General features: G+C 43.1%; 1 protein-coding gene across 3 annotated transcripts in view; it reads left to right on the forward strand.

The window, feature by feature from the left end:
- Positions 1-18,480, forward strand: part of LOC126281508 (probable cytochrome P450 6a13) — a 210,936-nt gene that overhangs the window by 84,664 nt on the left and 107,792 nt on the right. The window contains exon 1 of one of the 3 annotated variants that reach the window (XM_049980528.1): positions 16,938-17,073. The exons of the other annotated variants lie outside the window; for them this stretch is intronic. The gene's annotated coding sequence lies outside the window, so the exon portion shown is untranslated. Of the gene's footprint in view, positions 1-16,937; positions 17,074-18,480 lie in introns of those variants that run through there. 3 annotated transcript variants of the gene reach the window in all.

Below are 18,480 nucleotides of genomic sequence, written 5' to 3' on the forward strand. Positions count from 1 at the left end.
AGCTGGAATTAAAGTTCAGGTAGAAGAAATAAAAACTTTGTGGTTTGCCAGTGACACTGTAATTCTGTCATAGACAGCAAAAGACTACGAAGAGCAGTTGAACGGAATGAAAATTGTCTTCAAAGGAGAATGTAAGATGAACATCAACACAAGGAAAACAAAGATAATGAAATGTAGTGTAATCAAATCAGGTGATGCTGCCGGAATTATTGCCGGCCGAAGTAGCCGAGCGGTTCTAGGCGCTACAGTCTGGAACTGCGCGACCGCTACGGTCACAGGTTCGAATCCTGCCTCGGGCATAGATGTGTCTGATGTCCTTAGGTTAGTTAGGTTTAAGTAGTTCTAAGTTCGAGGAGGCTGATGACCTCAGAATTTAAGTCCCATAGTGCTCAGAGCCATTTGAACCATTTCTTGAGGGAATTACCTTCGGAAACGAGACACTTAAAGTAGTAGATAGTTTTGCTATTTGGGAAGCAAAGTAAATAATGAAGGCCGAAACAGAGTGGTATATAATGTAGACAGACAATGGCAAGAAAAGAGTTTATGAAGAAGAGAAATTTGTTAACGTCGAATGTAGACTTAAATTTAGAAAGTGTTTTCTGAAGATATTTGACATCATGAGATCACCAATTTAGCATTGGAGGGAAGTGTGGGGCGCGAAAACTTTAGAGGGAGACCGAGAGATGAATACAGTAACCAGATTCAGAAGGATGTAAGCTGCAATAGTTACTAGGAGATGAAGAAGGTTGCAGAGGGTAGAGCAGCACTGAGAGCTGTATCAGAGCAGTCTCTGGACTGAAGACAACACTGAAAACACAATTGACCACTCACCTCGTTTTCAGACAGTAATGACAACTGTTCTGTTTTTGTACAATCTCTTCTTCTTGCTGTTGAGACTTCAGTAATTTTAAACAGATCAATGCCATTCGTGATTTGTCACTACAACAGGCAATCTCAAGAGTTTCGTCTCGCACTGATAGTTCTGTGCAGTCAGGGCGTTACTCGCACACCTGCTACGTATGGCTATGGCTGCCATACATCCGGGTTTCTCCGAATTTTTCCTAGTTTTGCGGGAGTCTGTGGTCCTCTTGTTAGAGAGGGGAAGGTTATCTATACAACTGTTCGTGGAAAATCTGAACCTTCTCGTGTCTGGAGATGTTCTACTGTATGGAAATAATAGGTTTTAATAAAGGTTAGTTAAAAATCACAAATCCTTTAAGGAACCTAAAATCAGTTACATACTATGTAATAGTGAAGAGGCAGCACATAATTAAGGTGCAAGATGTAAGGGTTGAAAGGGAAACAGAATGTGTTTCCGATCATTTTAGTTTCTTCAAAAATTGCTTTTCCAATTAAGACCAAAATAAAACAGGAGAAGAAAGAGAAGGATGATGGAAGTAGAACTGTGGTGGATCCAAAATATAAGATACATCTTCAGCAAGAAGATTACATCTGAGATTCAATGCCGTAGAGGAGTACTAATGACCTATACGGTTTCCTGAAACAGTGCATTAATGGAGCTGCGGAGGTGCTGAGGGAATTCATTAAGCAGATTCAGAAGGATGTAGGTTGCAGTAGTTTCTGGGAGATGAAGAAGCTTGCACAGGATAGAGTAGCATGGAGAGCTGCATCAAACCAGTCTCAGGACTGAAGACCACAACAACAACATGAGGTATATAAAAGGAGGGTTGAGGAAATAACAAGAAAATGTGTGGGGAAACTGGGCATCTGCTGGCACGTAGGAGATCGCCACAGGCATAAGAGGATGATAAGTAGGATGAAAATGCCCAGGAATCGTAAAACCACAAAAAAACAATATGTATTGGACAGTGGAAAAAGCACTTTGAAGAACTTCTGGCAGAAAAAAGAAGTGATCATATGACAGGTGTCTACAACAATAGCACTATATTACGAAATGCAGAACATGTACTAGAGGAAGAAGTAAAAGAGATGCCGAAAAAGTCTCGAAATGGAATGGCATATGAACTGGAAGGAGCTGCGACGGAATTGTGGACATATGGGCCCCCTCAAATGGTAAGATGGTGGTTGTTGGGATGTTTAAGGGGGGACTAAACAGCTAAGGTCCTCAATCCCAAATGGTAAGATCGATATGTATATTGTTCAGTCAGATTGTGGAGGGAGGGGAAATACCAAGAGAGTGATGTGATGTGTATCAAGCATTTTCTGCTATCTATAAAACAGGGAACAAGAAGCATCCAAATAATTATAGTCGGAATAGTGTTTCGCATCTATCAGCAGACTTTTTAGCGCTGTATTGAAAAATAGGTTGGAGAATGACAATGAGAGAAAGATGTGAAAAGGAACAGGCACGTTTTACTATTGGACGATATTGTGTGGATCGTGATTTTAGCGTTCGACAAATAAGTGAGAAGACGTATTCCAAGGATCAGAAACTACGCCTAATATGTGTGGATTTAGAAACATCTTGTGATTCTGAGCCCATCAATGCATTATGGGGAAGCGATGGAGTATACACGTGTAAAAGCACGACAAATACCCCTAATCTGGAGAATAGTTAAAGTAGGGGGAAAGCAGAGTGAGACATTCCAAACATCGAAAGGTCTTAGACAAGGCTGCAGTATATTGCTGACTCTGTTTAAAATATATACACATTATATATTGGATCGATACAATCATTCATGTGGAGGTATCAGAATTCATTTCTAGCATGGTACTATCCACTCATTATTATTTGCAGATGATCAAATACTGATATAACAAAGAAAGAATGTCAAATTGACGATAAAGAGGGTGATGGAAGCATTTGAACGAGGTGGGCTTAGAATAAACATGAGCAAAACAGAATATCTAGTAGTTAGAGGAGATGGAAGGGATATAATACGGCCTCGAGTAATTATTAACGCTGTGAAGCAATTTCAATACTCAGAATCGATTATCAATTCCTCAGGAAGCTGTGAAGCAGATGTGAAACACAGGTTCCAGAAAGCAAGAGGAACAATTAAAATTCTAAATGTAGTCCTGTGGAGCTGCGTAATATCAAAAGAAACAAAGAAGAGGATTCTGCAAACAGTAATGGAAAGTAACTAACGTACGGTGCAAAAGGATGGAAGCCGGGGGAGCACCAGAGGAATAAAGTACGGACAGTAGAGATGTATGGAATGAGGAGAGCAGCTAGAATACCTAGAATAAAGCGGAGAAAAAAGTGAGGAAATTATGGATACGCCGCCAGGGAGGAGAAGGTGTGGACGGCCGAGACTGAAATGGAGAGTGGGAGTAACTGTAAGGATGAGAGAGAGAGATCTGGACGAGGAGAACTGCTACGATCGTGAAAACTGGCGAATCGGAATACAGCTGAAGAGTGGAGAATCCATTAAAACTAAAAGTAATCAAGTTAAAAATCATTAAATTGGGGTTGGCGCGAGGGTAGACTCGTCTTAAATGAAAGAACCATGTATCCGAGAAAATAATCCTATTTGACCCAAATGTCCAGGTTTTCGAAGGCTTTCTACAGGGTCGGAAATTTAAGTGATGGCAGACCTGTTGATGGCTGGAATGAATTCACTCCTTCGGTAACGATTAACAAAAGCGGACTGCTCAATACCGCGTAGTTAACACGTATACAGCTCTGAGTGCCCAAATGTACTGTCAGTTCCTGCCTGTAGTCCTATGATGGAGAACTATACACCAGTTTCGCAGTCATTTGAAAAATTCTGTGAAAGAGAAGTTCAGACAGGGAAATACAGAGCATGCTGTTCCGGAAGGACTTACTTCACAACTGCAACGATGCCTTGATAAATAAACCGTTTAAAGTGTACATGGGAGAGAAAGGGAACAAACAGATGATCGATGAAACCCGACGTGAATTCACGCCGAAGCGAGCTTTAGAACGACCTACAATCAAACAAGTGTGTCGCTGGACGAAACAGTCGTGGTTTAGAATGAGAGAAGACATTATTGTTAAATCTTTCAAGAAGTGCGGCATAAATAACGGTAAAAGTAACGGCGGTGAATTTTCAGGGGTATTAAAAGTCAGCTTGGTTTTATTTTTTTAGTCTTGCTTGCAGTCTAATAATAAAAACGGAAAAATTTTGTTTTTTCAAAAAATTGCTTGAAAATTAAGTTGTGTCTTATAGTCTATAGCGTTGTATAGTCCGTATAATACGGAACTGCAGTTTATTGAAAATGGTAGCTAAACGAATAAATTTCCTGATAATACACCTGAACACGTGTTCTGACAGCGTCGAGTTTCTTTTCTTTCTCTCTGTTTCTACAAACAGCATAATTTAGGAGTGCTGCTGCCACGGTGCTGACTATGCAGGAGAAAGCGCAATATGTTTTGTATTTTCATAAAACACGGCCGCCTATTACAGTTCAGCGAGAGCTACTAAATACCTAAGGTCTAGATCTGCCAGATGTCAAGGGTATTAATGATGATATATCCACCCCGGTAGCTGAGTGGTCAGCGCAACGGAATGTCAATCCTAAAGGCCCGGGTTCGATTCCCACCTGGGTCGGAGATTTTCTGAATTCAGGGATTAGGTGTTGTGTTGTCCTAATCATCATTTCATCCCCATCGACGCACAAGTCGCCGGAGTGGCGTCAAATCGAAAGACTTGCACCAGGCGAACGGTCTACCAGACGGGAGGCCCTAGTCACACGACATTATTATTATGATGATATGAAAAGTTTAAACAGAGTGTCAGCGTTGGTGACGAGACAAGATGCGGCGGACACTGAGTGAGTGACGGCACTATTGGTACCGTGCGCTCAATATTCCAACACAGTCGCCAGAAATTAACGAGACGTGTTCCTAAGGAAACGGTCAGACTCCAGAGCACTGTGGTGAAGATTTTACACAAGCAATGAATATAAAATCCAACTCCGGTAAGCCATGTAACCAAATTATAGCTCCCGGCGTGATAAGTTTACAAGAAACATACTGGAACGAATCGATGCACAGACAACGACTACGTTAAAGTTTCTTTTCTCGCCGGAACGACTTTTCACATTTTCGGGAAAGAAGACAGCCATAATGTCCGCAATTGGGGTTGGGAGATCCCAGGAATCGTGATACAGAAGATAAGGGACAGCCCGAAAGTAAACGTGTCGTTTGACTAAATACACAACATATTTATTAGATCGTTCCTTTTCACTGAGCCTACGAAATGGTTCAAATGGCTCTGAGCACTATGGGACTTAACATCTGAGGTCATCAGTCCCCTAGAACTTAGAACTACTTAAGCCTAATAATACTAAGGACATCACACACATCATTGCCCGAGAGAGGATTCGAACCTGCTACCGTAGCGGTCGCGCGGTTCCAGACTGAAGCACTTAAACCGCTCGGCCACACCGGCCGTGAACCTACGATTTGGGCAACAGTTTACCTCGACGTTGTGGAACATTACACTGCACCTCAGTTACAAAAAGTGACGGAAGAGATTTTGTCACGGACATGACGAGAAATTAGGTATATCCGAGACGTTCTACGACCAATGAACCGAGAACATGTGGGAGCGTATAGAAAAAAACTTTATGATCTAAGCTATCATTTGTAACAAACCGTATAGTTGTATCTAGTATAGATCATTAGAAGTAAGTTACAGCGATCAGAGAAAGACTTTACGCTCACCATGTATACCTTACACGAACCACTGACATGAACACTGGTACACAGCTTACACCTTATGTGTTCCTCAGTTCTTGAGTAGGACCATCTGTCATGACGGCTCACAACGTATCCTTCGGGAACTTAATGTACTTGCTCAGACTGAACACATCGATATTGTCCTGAAGTTTCTACGGTGTTTCCTGATGTGATACAATGCCCTAAACGATAGACCATTACTTATCAAGCAGAGTTACACTATGAGATCAAAAGTATCCGGGAATTCCCAGAAACATACGCTTTTCATATAAGGTGCATTGTGCTGTCACCTACTGCCAGGTACTCCATATCAGCGACCTCAGTAGTCATTAGACTTCGCGAGAGCAGAATGGGGCGCTCTGCAGAACTCACGGACTTCAAATGTGGGCATGTGATTGGGTCTCATTTGTGTCATATGTCTGTATGCGAGATTTCCACGCTTCCAAACTACACTAGGTAAGGATCGTAAACATTGGACGACTGAACTGTGGGAAAAAGGTGTGTGGAGTGACGAATCACGGTACACAATGTGGCGATCCGATGGCAGGGAGATTGATGACCGTAGCTCTTAAGTCCCATAGTGCTCAGAGCTATTTGATGGCAGGGTCTGGGTACAGCGAATTCCCGGTGAACGTCATCTACCAGCGTGTTAGTGCCAACAGTAAAATTCGGAGGCGGTGGTGTTATGGTGTGGTCGTGTTTTTCATATAGGGGGCTTGCACCCATTGTTGTTTTGGGTGGTATTACCACAGAACAGGCATAAATTGATGTTTTAAGCAACTTCTTGCCTCCCACTGTTGAAGAGCAATTTGAGGATGGCGTTTGCATCTTTCAGCACGATTTGATAAGTGGCGCTCCCCCACCACTTCGTCCACATTGCGCCCAAGTTGTAACTGTCCGCCATTTCCTGATGGAGTGCCCATTTTTTAACCGTTTACTTTCCCACTTGGGTTTGCCGTCTGAATTATCGGCCGTTTTAGCAAATGACGGGCGAGCTGTCGAAATCGTTTTCGTTTCTATCCCTCAAAGCAATATGGCGAAGGCCATTTAATTTTTAGTTTTGGACCTCCATTTCTGTATGGTGTTTTAGTAGCTCTTTCTCCATGTCCCTGTTTTTAGCCGTCTTCTCTTCTGTCAGTTGGGACTGACGTTTAGTCCTTTTTCAACTCCTCTCGGTTTTCATGTTCTATAGTTTTGACGTGGGCGCGTATGACCCCATTTGTTTTTTGCGCCCTAAAACAAAACGAAACAAAACACGCTGGTAATAATGGAGCGATGGCCAAGAGAAGCAGCCATCATGTGCACTACCGACGCATTTTGATTTGTACTCATTATCTTGTTTGGTAGAAATTACTCACGAAAGAAAAAAGAGTTCTTGAATGCCCTTTATAATATGATAATGTTCAAAAGCGGTTCTATCGAGGGGCGTTCAATAAGTAAGGCATCACTTTTTTTTTCACAGCCAATTTCGGTTGAAAAAATGTGGAATTGTCGTTGAACGTCCTGGAATATCGCCACTTCAGCCCCTATAGGGTCACGAAGTTTCGATAGGTGGCGGCGCTGCACGTAACCTTCAAAATGGCGTCTGTAGCGGAGGTGCGTTCCAAGCAGAGAGCAGTGGTTGAGATTCTTTCGGCGGAAAATCAGAGCATCGCAGATATTGATAGGCTCTTGCAGAACGTCCATGGAGACCTGGCAGTGAACAAAAGCACGCTCAGTCGTTGGGTGAGGCGTCTGTCATCGCAACAAGGTCGCACAAACCTCTTTGATCTCTGGCGTTCCGGACAGCCGCACACAGCTGTGACTCCTGCAATGTTGGAACGTGTGAACACTCTCGTTCGAGGTAATCGTCGGATCACAATCAAACACGTCGGTGCAAAACTGGAGGTCTCAGTTCGCAGTGATGACACATCTGAAAGGATTTCACAAAACGTCACTGGACTGTCCTTCCTCATCCACCCTACAGCCTGGGTCTCGCACCTTATGATTCCATCTGCTCGGCCTAATGAGGATGCACTCCACGGGAAGCAGTGCGTGGATGCACACACAATGTAAGGCGACCCTTTTCTTACCTCTGGAAGTTACTGATGCAGCAGGACATTGGCTCCAACGTCAACCAGTACAGTCGCTCCCGGTAAGGTGGCGTCAGGCTGTTTCATTGAACGGAGATAATTTTGAAAAATAGAGTTTTGTAGCAAAAAGAGTGAGAAATAATATGCCGTATTACAGTTCTGAAAAAACAAGTATGTTTTCAGAAAAAGAATGTGTTGCAGTACTTACTGAATGCCCCTCGCATTTGTAGCAATGCTCGTAATATCAATTTAAACTTTTTGTTATAGAATTACGATACTGTTAGCAAACATTGGCAGTAATTGCGACCACCCGAAGATTTATACCTTCTGCCGACTTTCGGTGATTACAGATACGGTGAAAAGTGTTCTTTATTAGAATTCCACGGAAATAACACAGCATTCCCTGCTATGTACTTACATTAATTTCATAACACGTTTCTAAATCTTTAGTCTCGCAGTTGCAACTAAAGTATAGTAAGGTAACAGACCAGTGCATCTAACGGACTGGCCGGTCTCTAAATAAATGGAATTTTGTAGACCGATCTTCCGGAAAGTGCTAACTTCTTGGGAGCGCTGATACTTTCTTTGGGCCGTGCGCCGTGGGACACCCCTGGGCTAAGCAGTGTACTTATCACACACAATGTAAGGCGACCCTTTTCTTACCTCTGGAAGTTTGTGACTTCGGGCCTCTACGGAATCCTTACGCTCTCTCTATATCTGCATCCATATACATACTGCACAACTCACTGTGTTGTGCTTAGCAGAGGGTATCTTCTACCATTGCTTGTGTTTTTCTTTCTTGTTACAGTTGCAAATAGAGTGAGGCAAAAACGATCGTCTATATGCCTCTCCACGAGCCATAATCTGTCTAGTCTTATCTTCATGGTCCTTACGTGAAATGTACATTGGCGGCAGTAGAATCGACTTGCAGTTATAATCAAATGGTAGTTCCCTAAATTTTTTCAGTTGTGGTCCTCGACGTGAACGTCGCCTTCCCTTTACCGATTCCCATTTGAGTTCCAGAAGAAGGTCCGTAATGCTTGATTGTTGTTCGAACCTACCCTGTAACAAATCTAACAGCTCGCCCTTGAATTGTTTCGATGTCCTCCTTTAATCGGTCCTGAAGCGGATCCCGAACACTCCAACAGTACTCAACAGTGGGTCACACTAGTCTCCTGTATCCGGTCTCTCGTACAGATGAGCAGCCTTTCCTAAAATTCTCTCAGTAAACCAAAGTCGACCTCTCGCCATTCATACTGCAATCCTTATATTCTCATTCCATTTCATATAGCTTTACAACATTACACCTAGATATTTAGTCAGTAAGTGTATCAAGCAGCAGACAGCTAATGCTGTGCTCGAACATTATGGGTTTGTTTTCCCTACACTTACAGTTTTCTACATATAAAAGCTAGCTATCATTCTTTACATCAGCTAGAAATTTTGTTACTCAACGATGACACCTTCCCATACATCACAGCATCATCGGTAAACAGCTGCTTTCCACGCTGTCCGCCACATCATTTATGTATATAGAAAATAACAGCAATCCTATCATACTTCCATGGGGCATTCCTGACGAGACACTTGTCTTTGATGAATACTCACCGTCGTGGACAACGTACTGGGTTCTGTTGCTTAAGAGGTCTTTGAGTCACTCACGCACCTGGCAACCTGTACCGTATGCTTGTATCTAGGTTAATAGTCGAAAGTATGGCACCGTGTCATATGCTTTATGAGAGTCTAAGAATATGTAATTCGCAGTTACCCTTGCTCCATGTTTCGCAGGAGCTCATGTGAGAAAAGGGCAAACAGAGTTTGCACAAGCGATGTTTACTAAAACCGTGTTCGTTTGTGGACATTAGATTTTCCTTGTCAAAGAAATTTATTATATTCTAACTGAGAATATGTTCAAGATAGTGTAGCAAACCGATGTTAAGAGTATTGGTCTGTAGCTCCGCGGGTCCGTTTTGTTGCCCTTCTTATACACGGGAGTCATCTGCGGTTTTTTCCAGTCACTCGGGACTTTCAGCTGGGCGAGAGAGTCGCGATAATGTAAGTAAGGAACAAATGCTATAGAGCACTGTTTGTAAAACCGAATTGGGATTCCACCATCATCTGGCGACTTAGTAGCTTTCAACTCTTTCAGTTGTTTCTTGACACCAGATATGATTGTTACTATTTCATCCTTGCGGGAGTCCTTGCGATGGTCAAACAACGGTATGGTTGTACGATTCTCCTGCGTGACCGATTTCTTAAATGCGAAATTTAAAGGTTCGGCTTTACTTTTCCAATGGTCCCAGTTTTAGGTGCGTAACAATACTGTGTGCACCGTAGCAATAAACAGCCACTGCGAAAATTGTGTTTATTCGTGTGCGTATTTGTAATCGTGGTTTCTATTCTGACACAGGAAAAGGGCGGAGAGGCTAATAATAAGTCGACTTCAGTGTTATTGCACCTACAGGTGAGGGAGCTTCGCTCGGCTCATTAGTAATTAGCCCGTAATCTGGGGTGATACTATATACGCAACGGACTTGAAAGCATTCTCTGTGCGAAGCGATTTCGTGTCACCAATGTGCTTTTTTACCGTAACTTCACCGCGTGTTTCAGATAATGACCATGTATAATAATACCGTGGTCGAGCAGCGCCTGTGCCTTCTAGCGATTCGCTATCACCTTCCGTATCACTCCTTCGCCGCATTGATTACCTGTTCTATTCTTATACACTGCTAAGCGAAAACATTATGACAACTGCGTAACGTGACGTTGGACGCCGCCCGGCGTCGTTGCGAGCACGTGAGGCGTTAACAGAAGTATGTAAACGGGGCGAACAGGGGACCGCGTTAGCAGAGATGTGGGCTGCAAATGGGGAATTCATCGACATAAGCATCTTTGACAAAGAGTAGATTATTGTTAAGCAGAGCCTGTGAACGAGTATCTCGGAAATGGCGAAGCTGGTCGCACGTTTACGTGCCACGGTGGTGAGAATCAATAGATGATAGAGGTAGAAAAAAAATTGTTCAAATGGCTCTGAGCACTATGGGACTTAACTTCTGAGGTCATCAGTCCCCTAGAACTTAGAACTACTTAAACTTAACTAACCTCAGGTCATCACACACATCCATGCCCGAGGCAGGATTCGAACCTGCGACCGTAGCAGCAGCGCGGCGCCGGACTGAAGCGCCTAGAACCACTCGGCCACTCCGGCCGGCATAGAGGTAGAAGGACATTAAAATTACGACTAGGCCGGGAAGGATGAACGTCCACGAATCTTCACAGAACGTGGAGTTCGGAGACTTGTTTGCTCTGTAGAGTAGTATAGATGGTGATCTTGGCAGCACAATGCTGGTGCCCCTCAAGTATTTCGGCGTACACGGGTCATCGTACATTGTAGAACATAGAGCTTTGAACATTGAGCCCCACAGCAGACCACCCCTACATGTTCACATGTTGACGCAACAACATCCTTACGATTGCAGTCGGCACGGGACAATCGAGTTACGACATCTGACCAATGGAAATGTGTCGACTCCTGGGTGAATCACATTTTTGCAACACTAGCTCATTGGCTTAAAACCCACATCCATGCCGTTGTTTCAGGATAGGTTGCCCATCCAGTTGCCAGTGACGACATACACTGCGGTTACAAGAGTCTTGAGTTAACTCCTAATATCGTGTTAAACTCCTTTTGCCTTGAGTATTGACGTGTCATGGACTCAACAAGTCGTTGCAAGTCCCCTGCAGAAATAATGAGCCATCTACCTCCATACCCGTCCATAATTACGAAAATGATATCGGTGCAGGATTTTGTGTAGGAACTGACCTCTCGATGATGTCCCATACATGTTCGATGACACTCACGTCGGGCTATCTGGATGACCAAATCATTCGCTCGAATTGTCCAGAATGTTCTTCAAAGCAATCGCAAACAGTTGTGGGCAGGAGACATGGTGCATTGTCGTCCATAAGAATACCATTTTGGTTTCGGAACGTGAAATCCATGAATAGCTGAAAATAGTCTCCAAGTAGCCGAACACAACCATTTCTAGACACAGCTCTGAACATGGGCGTCTTTCAGCAAACGTATGCAAGTTTCAACGGAGAAATGACACAACCAGTCAGTTGCAAATAACTTTTAATACATTTAATACATTATTCCATCTGTATAGTGAGCAAGCAGTAAAGGAAACGAAAGAAAAATTCGGAGTAGGTATTAAAATCCATGGAGAAGAAACAAAAACTTCGAGGTTCGCCGATGACATTGTAATTCTGTCAGAGACAGCAAAGGACTTAGAAGAGCAGCTGAACGGAATGGACAGTGTCTTGAAAGGAGGATATAACATGAACATCAACAAAAGCAAAACGAGGATAATGGAATGTAGTCAAATTAAGTCGGGTGATGCTGAGGGAATTAGATTAGGAAGTGAGACACTTAAAGTAGTAAAGGAGTTTTGCTATTTGGGGAGCAAATGTAACTGATGATGGTCGAAGTAGAGAGGATATAGAATGTAGACTGGCAATGGGAAGGAAAACGTTTCTGAAGAAGAGAAATTTGTTAACATCGAGTAAAGATATAAGGGTCAGGAAGTCATTTCTGAAAGTATTTGTATGGAGTGTAGCCATGTATGGAAGTGATACATGGACGATAAATAGTTTGGACAAGAAGAGAATAGAAGCTTTCGAAATGTGGTGCTGCAGAAGAATGCTGAAGATTAGTTGGGTAGATCACATAACTAATGAGGAGGTAATGAATAGAATCGGGGAGGAGTTTGTGATACAACTTGATTAGAAGAAGGTTTGTGATACAACTTGACTAGAAGAAGGGATCGGTTGGTAGGACATATTCTAAGGCATCAAGGGATCACCAGTTTAGCGTTGGAGGGTAAAAATCGTAAAGGGAGACCAAGAGATGAGTACACTACGCAGATTCAGAAGGATGTAGGTTACAGTAGGTACTGGGGAGATGAAGAAGCTTGCACAGCATACAGTAGCATGGAGAGCTGCATCAAACCAGCCTCTGGACTGAATACCTCAACAACATCATCATTGATTTAGGTTTAGACACCTCTAAGGACTTCTTTATCGGAATGAAAATTTAACTGCAGTAACGTTACATTGCGAGAAAGCAACAGTCAAAGTTTCGAGCAGACATCGTCAAGCCAAAAATTAAAAGCTAAAAATGTTCCAGCCTTTGGTACGTATACGTACGACGATCGTATGCGTGAGGACAGTGTGGCGAAATTTGGCGTTAAAGGGCTATGGCAGCAAACGACCGACTCGGGTGCCTTATGCTAACAACACGACATTACCTGCAGCGCTCTCCTGGGCTCGTGACCGGATCTGATGGACCCGAGACAAATGGAAATCCGTGACATGGTCAGAAAATTTCAGATTTCAGTTAGTAAGGGCTGAAGTTAGGGTTCGAGCAGTTACTAACTGCAATCGGAACCCTTCTGACCAGGTCACGGTTTTCCAGTCGTCTCGTGTCCAACAGGTAGCAGCCCAGAAGAGCACTGCAGACCATGTCGTGCTGTTAGCATAAGGCACCCGAGTCGGTAGCTTGCTGTCATAGCCCTTTAACGCCAGACTTCGCTCACTGCCCTCACGGATAGGTTTGTGGTAAATTTCACACTGATTTCTGAGTTTAATTCAACCAAACCTTGCTTGTTTGTTAGCACTGAGAACTCTACACAAACGCTAGATCGTTAAGTGAAAGCAGTGGGCTAGTGCGATGTCCGTGATAAGTAATGCCTGAAATTTGGGTATTCCTGGCACACTTTGGACACTGTGGATTTCGGAATATTGAATTTCCTAACGATTTTCGAAATGGTATGTCCCATGTGTCTAACTTCAGCTGCCATTCCGCGATCAAACTCTGTTTATTCCCGTAGTGCGACCATAATCACATTGGTAACCGCTTTTCCTGATTCACGTGAGTGCAAGTGACATTTCCGTCAATGCACTGCCCTTTTATACATTATGTACGCGATACTTCAAAAAATAGTTCAAATGGCTCTAAGCACCAAGGGACAACATCTGAGGTCATCAGTCCCCTGGACATAGAACTACTTAAACCTAACTAACCTAAGGACATCACACACATCCATGCCCGAGGCAGGATTCGAACCTGCGACCGTAGCAGGAGTGGGGTTCCGGACTGAAGCACCTAGAACCGCTCGGCCACAGCGGCCGGCTTACGCGATACTACAGCCATCTGTATATATGCATATCGCTAAGCCACGAGTTTCGTCACCTCAGTGTAAGTGGTGTTTATCAGGATTAGGCCAGTCGATGGAGAACGGACAGTGGAACGAGCTAATACCCTGTCTCGTGGTGTGGAAGTTTTAAAGTCCCTCCCTTGGCCACTAGAAAAATTATTAAATATTCCTGATAAGAGCAAAAACAACAAAGAGACAGGCAGCCTCGAAACTTTCCACTGCAAAATCGATTTAACAACTGTTCCTTACTCTTACCAGGTCATCCTTTCTTTTTAAATAAATCTGTCCTTTGGTGTTACTTTCGAATATGAAAATTGAAATTGACATTTTTATAAAAAATAAAATACTTAGCACTGTGGATCTTAATTACTGTCTTCTTGGCTAATTAGGGCAAATTATTTTGCAGTAATGCGTGGCGTCTCCGGAGAGCAATCGGGCGCACCCAAGGTTAAAGTTCTTCTTAGCAGCCAGCGTAAGAAACAGCTTTCCAAGATTGACGTCGTTATGTAGCTCTGAAAAATTCTTGACACTGTTAATGAAGAGCAAGTCAGACAGATACGATTCTGAACAACTGTGATAATCTGTGTCGGTAGGGCAAATTTCACAAATTTTAGCATTTCACAAAAGAGGATCTGTTCATTCCAAAAGTTCATGTTACTAAACAGGGATCGCACAGAACTACCTAGCATTCAAAGTCGCAAGTCTTCTGCTTGCTTGCACTTTGCATCGTAATCGCTAGGAGAGGAAAGATGAGCATAATATTCACTTCAGAAATGAGAAAAATTTTACCTTTTAAGGTAACAATTATTATTTCATAAAAACGTTCTTCTTATTGCTCAACTATTCTTACAAGAGCATATATTGACAAAAATTAATATTTTCTGATATTTCGCAGCAATTGCGGCTGTCGTTTCTGTTTTTAACAATAGAAGTACACCTCCTTCGAAAATACGTCCTTCCGTAGTTAGGTCTACTATCAGGAAAAAAACTCATTCGTAAAGTCAATTAATACACAGAGGGATAGAGAAACAATTAAAATCGCTCAAAAGAGGAAAGGCCGCTGGTCCTGATGGGATACCAGTTCGATTTTACACAGAGTACGCGAAGGAACTTGCCCCCCTTCTTGCAGCGGTGTACCGTAGGTCTCTAGAAGAGCGGAGCGTTCCAAAGGATTGGAAAAGGGCACAGGTCATCCCCGTTTTCAAGAAGGGACGTCGAACAAATGTGCAGAACTATAGACCTATATCTCTAACGTCGATCAGTTGTAGAATTTTGGAACACGTATTATGTTCGAATATAATGTCTTTTCTGGAGACTAGAAATCTACTCTGTAGGAATCAGCATGGGTTTCGAAAAAGACGGTCGTGTGAAACCCAGCTCGCGCTATTCGTCCACGAGACTCAGAGGGTCTTAGACACGGGTTCACAGGTAGATGCCGTGTTTCTTGACTTCCGCAAGGCGTTTGACACAGTTCCCCAAAGTCGTTTAATGAACAAAGTAAGAGCATACGGACTATCAAATCAATTGTGTGATTGGATTGAGGAGTTCCTAGATAACAGAACGCAGCATGTCATTCTCAATGGAAAGAAGTCTTCCGAAGTAAGAGTGATTTCAAGTGTGCCGCAGGGGAGTGTCATAGGACCGTTGCTATTCACAATATACATAAATGACCTGGTGGATGACATCGGAAGTTCACTGAGGCTTTTTGCAGATAATGCTGTGGTGTATCGAGAGGTTGCAACAATGGAAAATTGTACTGAAATGCAGGAGGATCTGCAGCGAATTGACGCATGGTGCACGGAATGGCAATTGAATCTCAATGTAGACAAGTGTAATGTGATGCGAATACATAGAAAGATAGGTCCCTTATCATTTAGCTACAAAATAGCAGGTCAGCAACTGGAAGCAGTTAATTCCATAAATTATCTGGGAGTACGCATTAGGAGTGATTTAAAATGGAATGATCATATAAAGTTGATCGTCGGTAAAGCAGATGCCAGACTGAGATTCATTGGAAGAATCCGAAGGAAATGCAATCCGACAACAAAGGAAGTAGGTTACAGTACGCTTGTTCGCCCAATGCTTGAATACTGCTCAGCAGTGTGGGATCCGCACCAGGTAGTGTTGATAGAAGAGATAGAGAAGATCCAACGGAGAGCAGCGCGCTTCGTTACAGGATCATTTAGTAATTGCGAAAGCGTTACGGAGATGATAGATAAACTCCAGTGGAAGACTCTGCAGGAGAGACGCTCAGTAGCTCGGTACGGGCTTTTGTTAAAGTTTCGAGAACATACCTTCACCGAAGAGTCAAGCAGTATATTGCTCCCTCCTACGTATATCTCGCGAGGAGACCATGAGGATAAAATCAGAGAGATTAGAGCTCACACAGAAGCATACCGACAATCCTTCTTTCCACGTACAATACGAGACTGGAATAGAAGGGAGAACCGATAGAGGTACTCAGGGTACCCTCCGCCACACACCGTCAGGTGGCTTGCGGAGTATGGATGTAGATGTAGATGTAGTTTGATAAAAGTCACGCAACGCTAACAGGCCAACGTAGTTATTTACAATGCTGCGCTATCGAAGGCGAAAGCGATAATTCAGGTTTTTTATAACTGTCAGTTTTTCCGTTGCTTCTGTTTTTTAATGTTCCAAAAAACATTTAAGTCTACCAAATAGCCCCTTTTACAGTATTTTACTGTTACATAAACTGACTATTATTATTGGAAAATGTCTTTCTAGCCGTCGCAGCACTCAGTATTTAGATTTATTTCACAGTTTGCATTAAACATTATGAAATGATACTATGGAGTATGTAACACAGTTAATGATGATGAGGAGATGTTTAAACTCCATAACCTCTTGCGATGGATAATTGTGTCCTGTGGTTGCTTTTGTGAGAACGTCGCCTCAGTTGCGATTGCTGACGTATTTCTATGAGAGATGAATCAGCACGAATCCTATTTGCTTGATAGTTTATGCGTACTATGCCAAGTCACCGTGATGGTCCTGCAGACGGCAGGACGTTTCTGATTGGCCATAACGAGGGCTCATAAAAGCCGCCGTTCCAAGTGAGCGGCGCTGAGTTGTCGCCGACTGCTGCTCCCCCACGCCGCGTCGCTGCTTCTCTACCGAGACACGGCCGGCTTTAGTAAGTCTCCCAGCTCTGCCAATCATTGAACGTTTCCCAGTGCAAACACCTGTAATACTACTGCTCCTACGGTCGCAGGTTCGAATCCTGCCTCGGTCATGCATGCGTGTGATGTACTTAGGTTGTTGTTGTGGTCTTCAGTCCTGAGACTGATTTGATGCAGCTCTCCATGCTACCCTCCAGCGTCATATAGATACTGCATGAACTGTCCCTGTACTGACCGACCGCGTGGAACAGGCATGGAACTTCATTCCACAAACGGACATCCGGCACCCGTACAACACAGTGCATGCACGTTTGCATTCAACGTGGGCGTTACACCGCTTATTAATTATCAGTGGCTTATTTCGTGCATATATAACATGTGATCTTGCAACGTGAATCTCTTAAAAACATTACCGAGACAAATGTATTCCCGAAATTTCATTACTCTACGTTAATTATCTTTTTGGTGTTGCGATTTATTTCGTCGTTGTATATAGAAAGGTACATTGTTGTTTTATTAAGTTAATTAGTTCACTGCTAAGCTGGCCTTTGCTAAAAATGCTCTCCATCTGACTGCGGTACATTTGCTGAGATCTACCGCTTCCTAATCTCTTATTCACATTCGTATACTTGTTTCGTCTATCTCCTTTCGTTGATCTTCTCTTTATGTCCAAATCATCTCAACATACCTTTCTAATTACTAAACACTACATCTTCTCTCGCTGCAAACGCTGCCGGGGTTAACTTAGTAAACCTCTCTTGAAGTTTTAAACCATAGTGAAACTGTAGATAGGTTGAGTAAAACATGATACCATATTTAATATCGACATGACTTATTGATAAAATTAAATTGTAAGATATTCACAATATTAATAATGGAAATGACTAGCAAACACTAATGCGAACAATGGACTTGTATCCCCTTGGAAAGTTTTTAATTTTAGGAACGATTAGATGTCTCATTAACAACATATATTCCGAGTTTACTCTTGGTAAGGCGCATGCTTCTAACCTCTCTGAAAAATAGACCCGCCCAGGCCGAAAACCGACTTCTGCGCATGGGCCACAAAGTTTCAGAGGCGCACGTAGTGTTTTGTGGAAGAGTCATACTCAAGGGCCAAAAATCCGCTATTTACGGACTACCGCTGTAGGAAAATTCCAGGACCGTTCCTTTGAAAGGGCACAGCTTATTTCCCTTCCCATCTAAAGATAGTTAAATCAAGACCTTAAGCTGCCGACAGGCGTTGATGTACATCAACGGGGCAGTTGAAAATGTATGCCCCGATCGGGACTCTAACTCGGGACCTGCTGCTTACATGATAGACGCTCTATCCATCTGAGCCAACGAGGGCACAGAGGATAGTGCGACTGCTGGGATTTATCCCTTGCACGCTCCCCATGAGATCCACATTCTCAGATTAA

This window comes from Schistocerca gregaria, chromosome 7, assembly GCF_023897955.1.
Source record: "Schistocerca gregaria isolate iqSchGreg1 chromosome 7, iqSchGreg1.2, whole genome shotgun sequence".
NCBI lineage: Eukaryota > Metazoa > Arthropoda > Insecta > Orthoptera > Acrididae > Schistocerca > Schistocerca gregaria.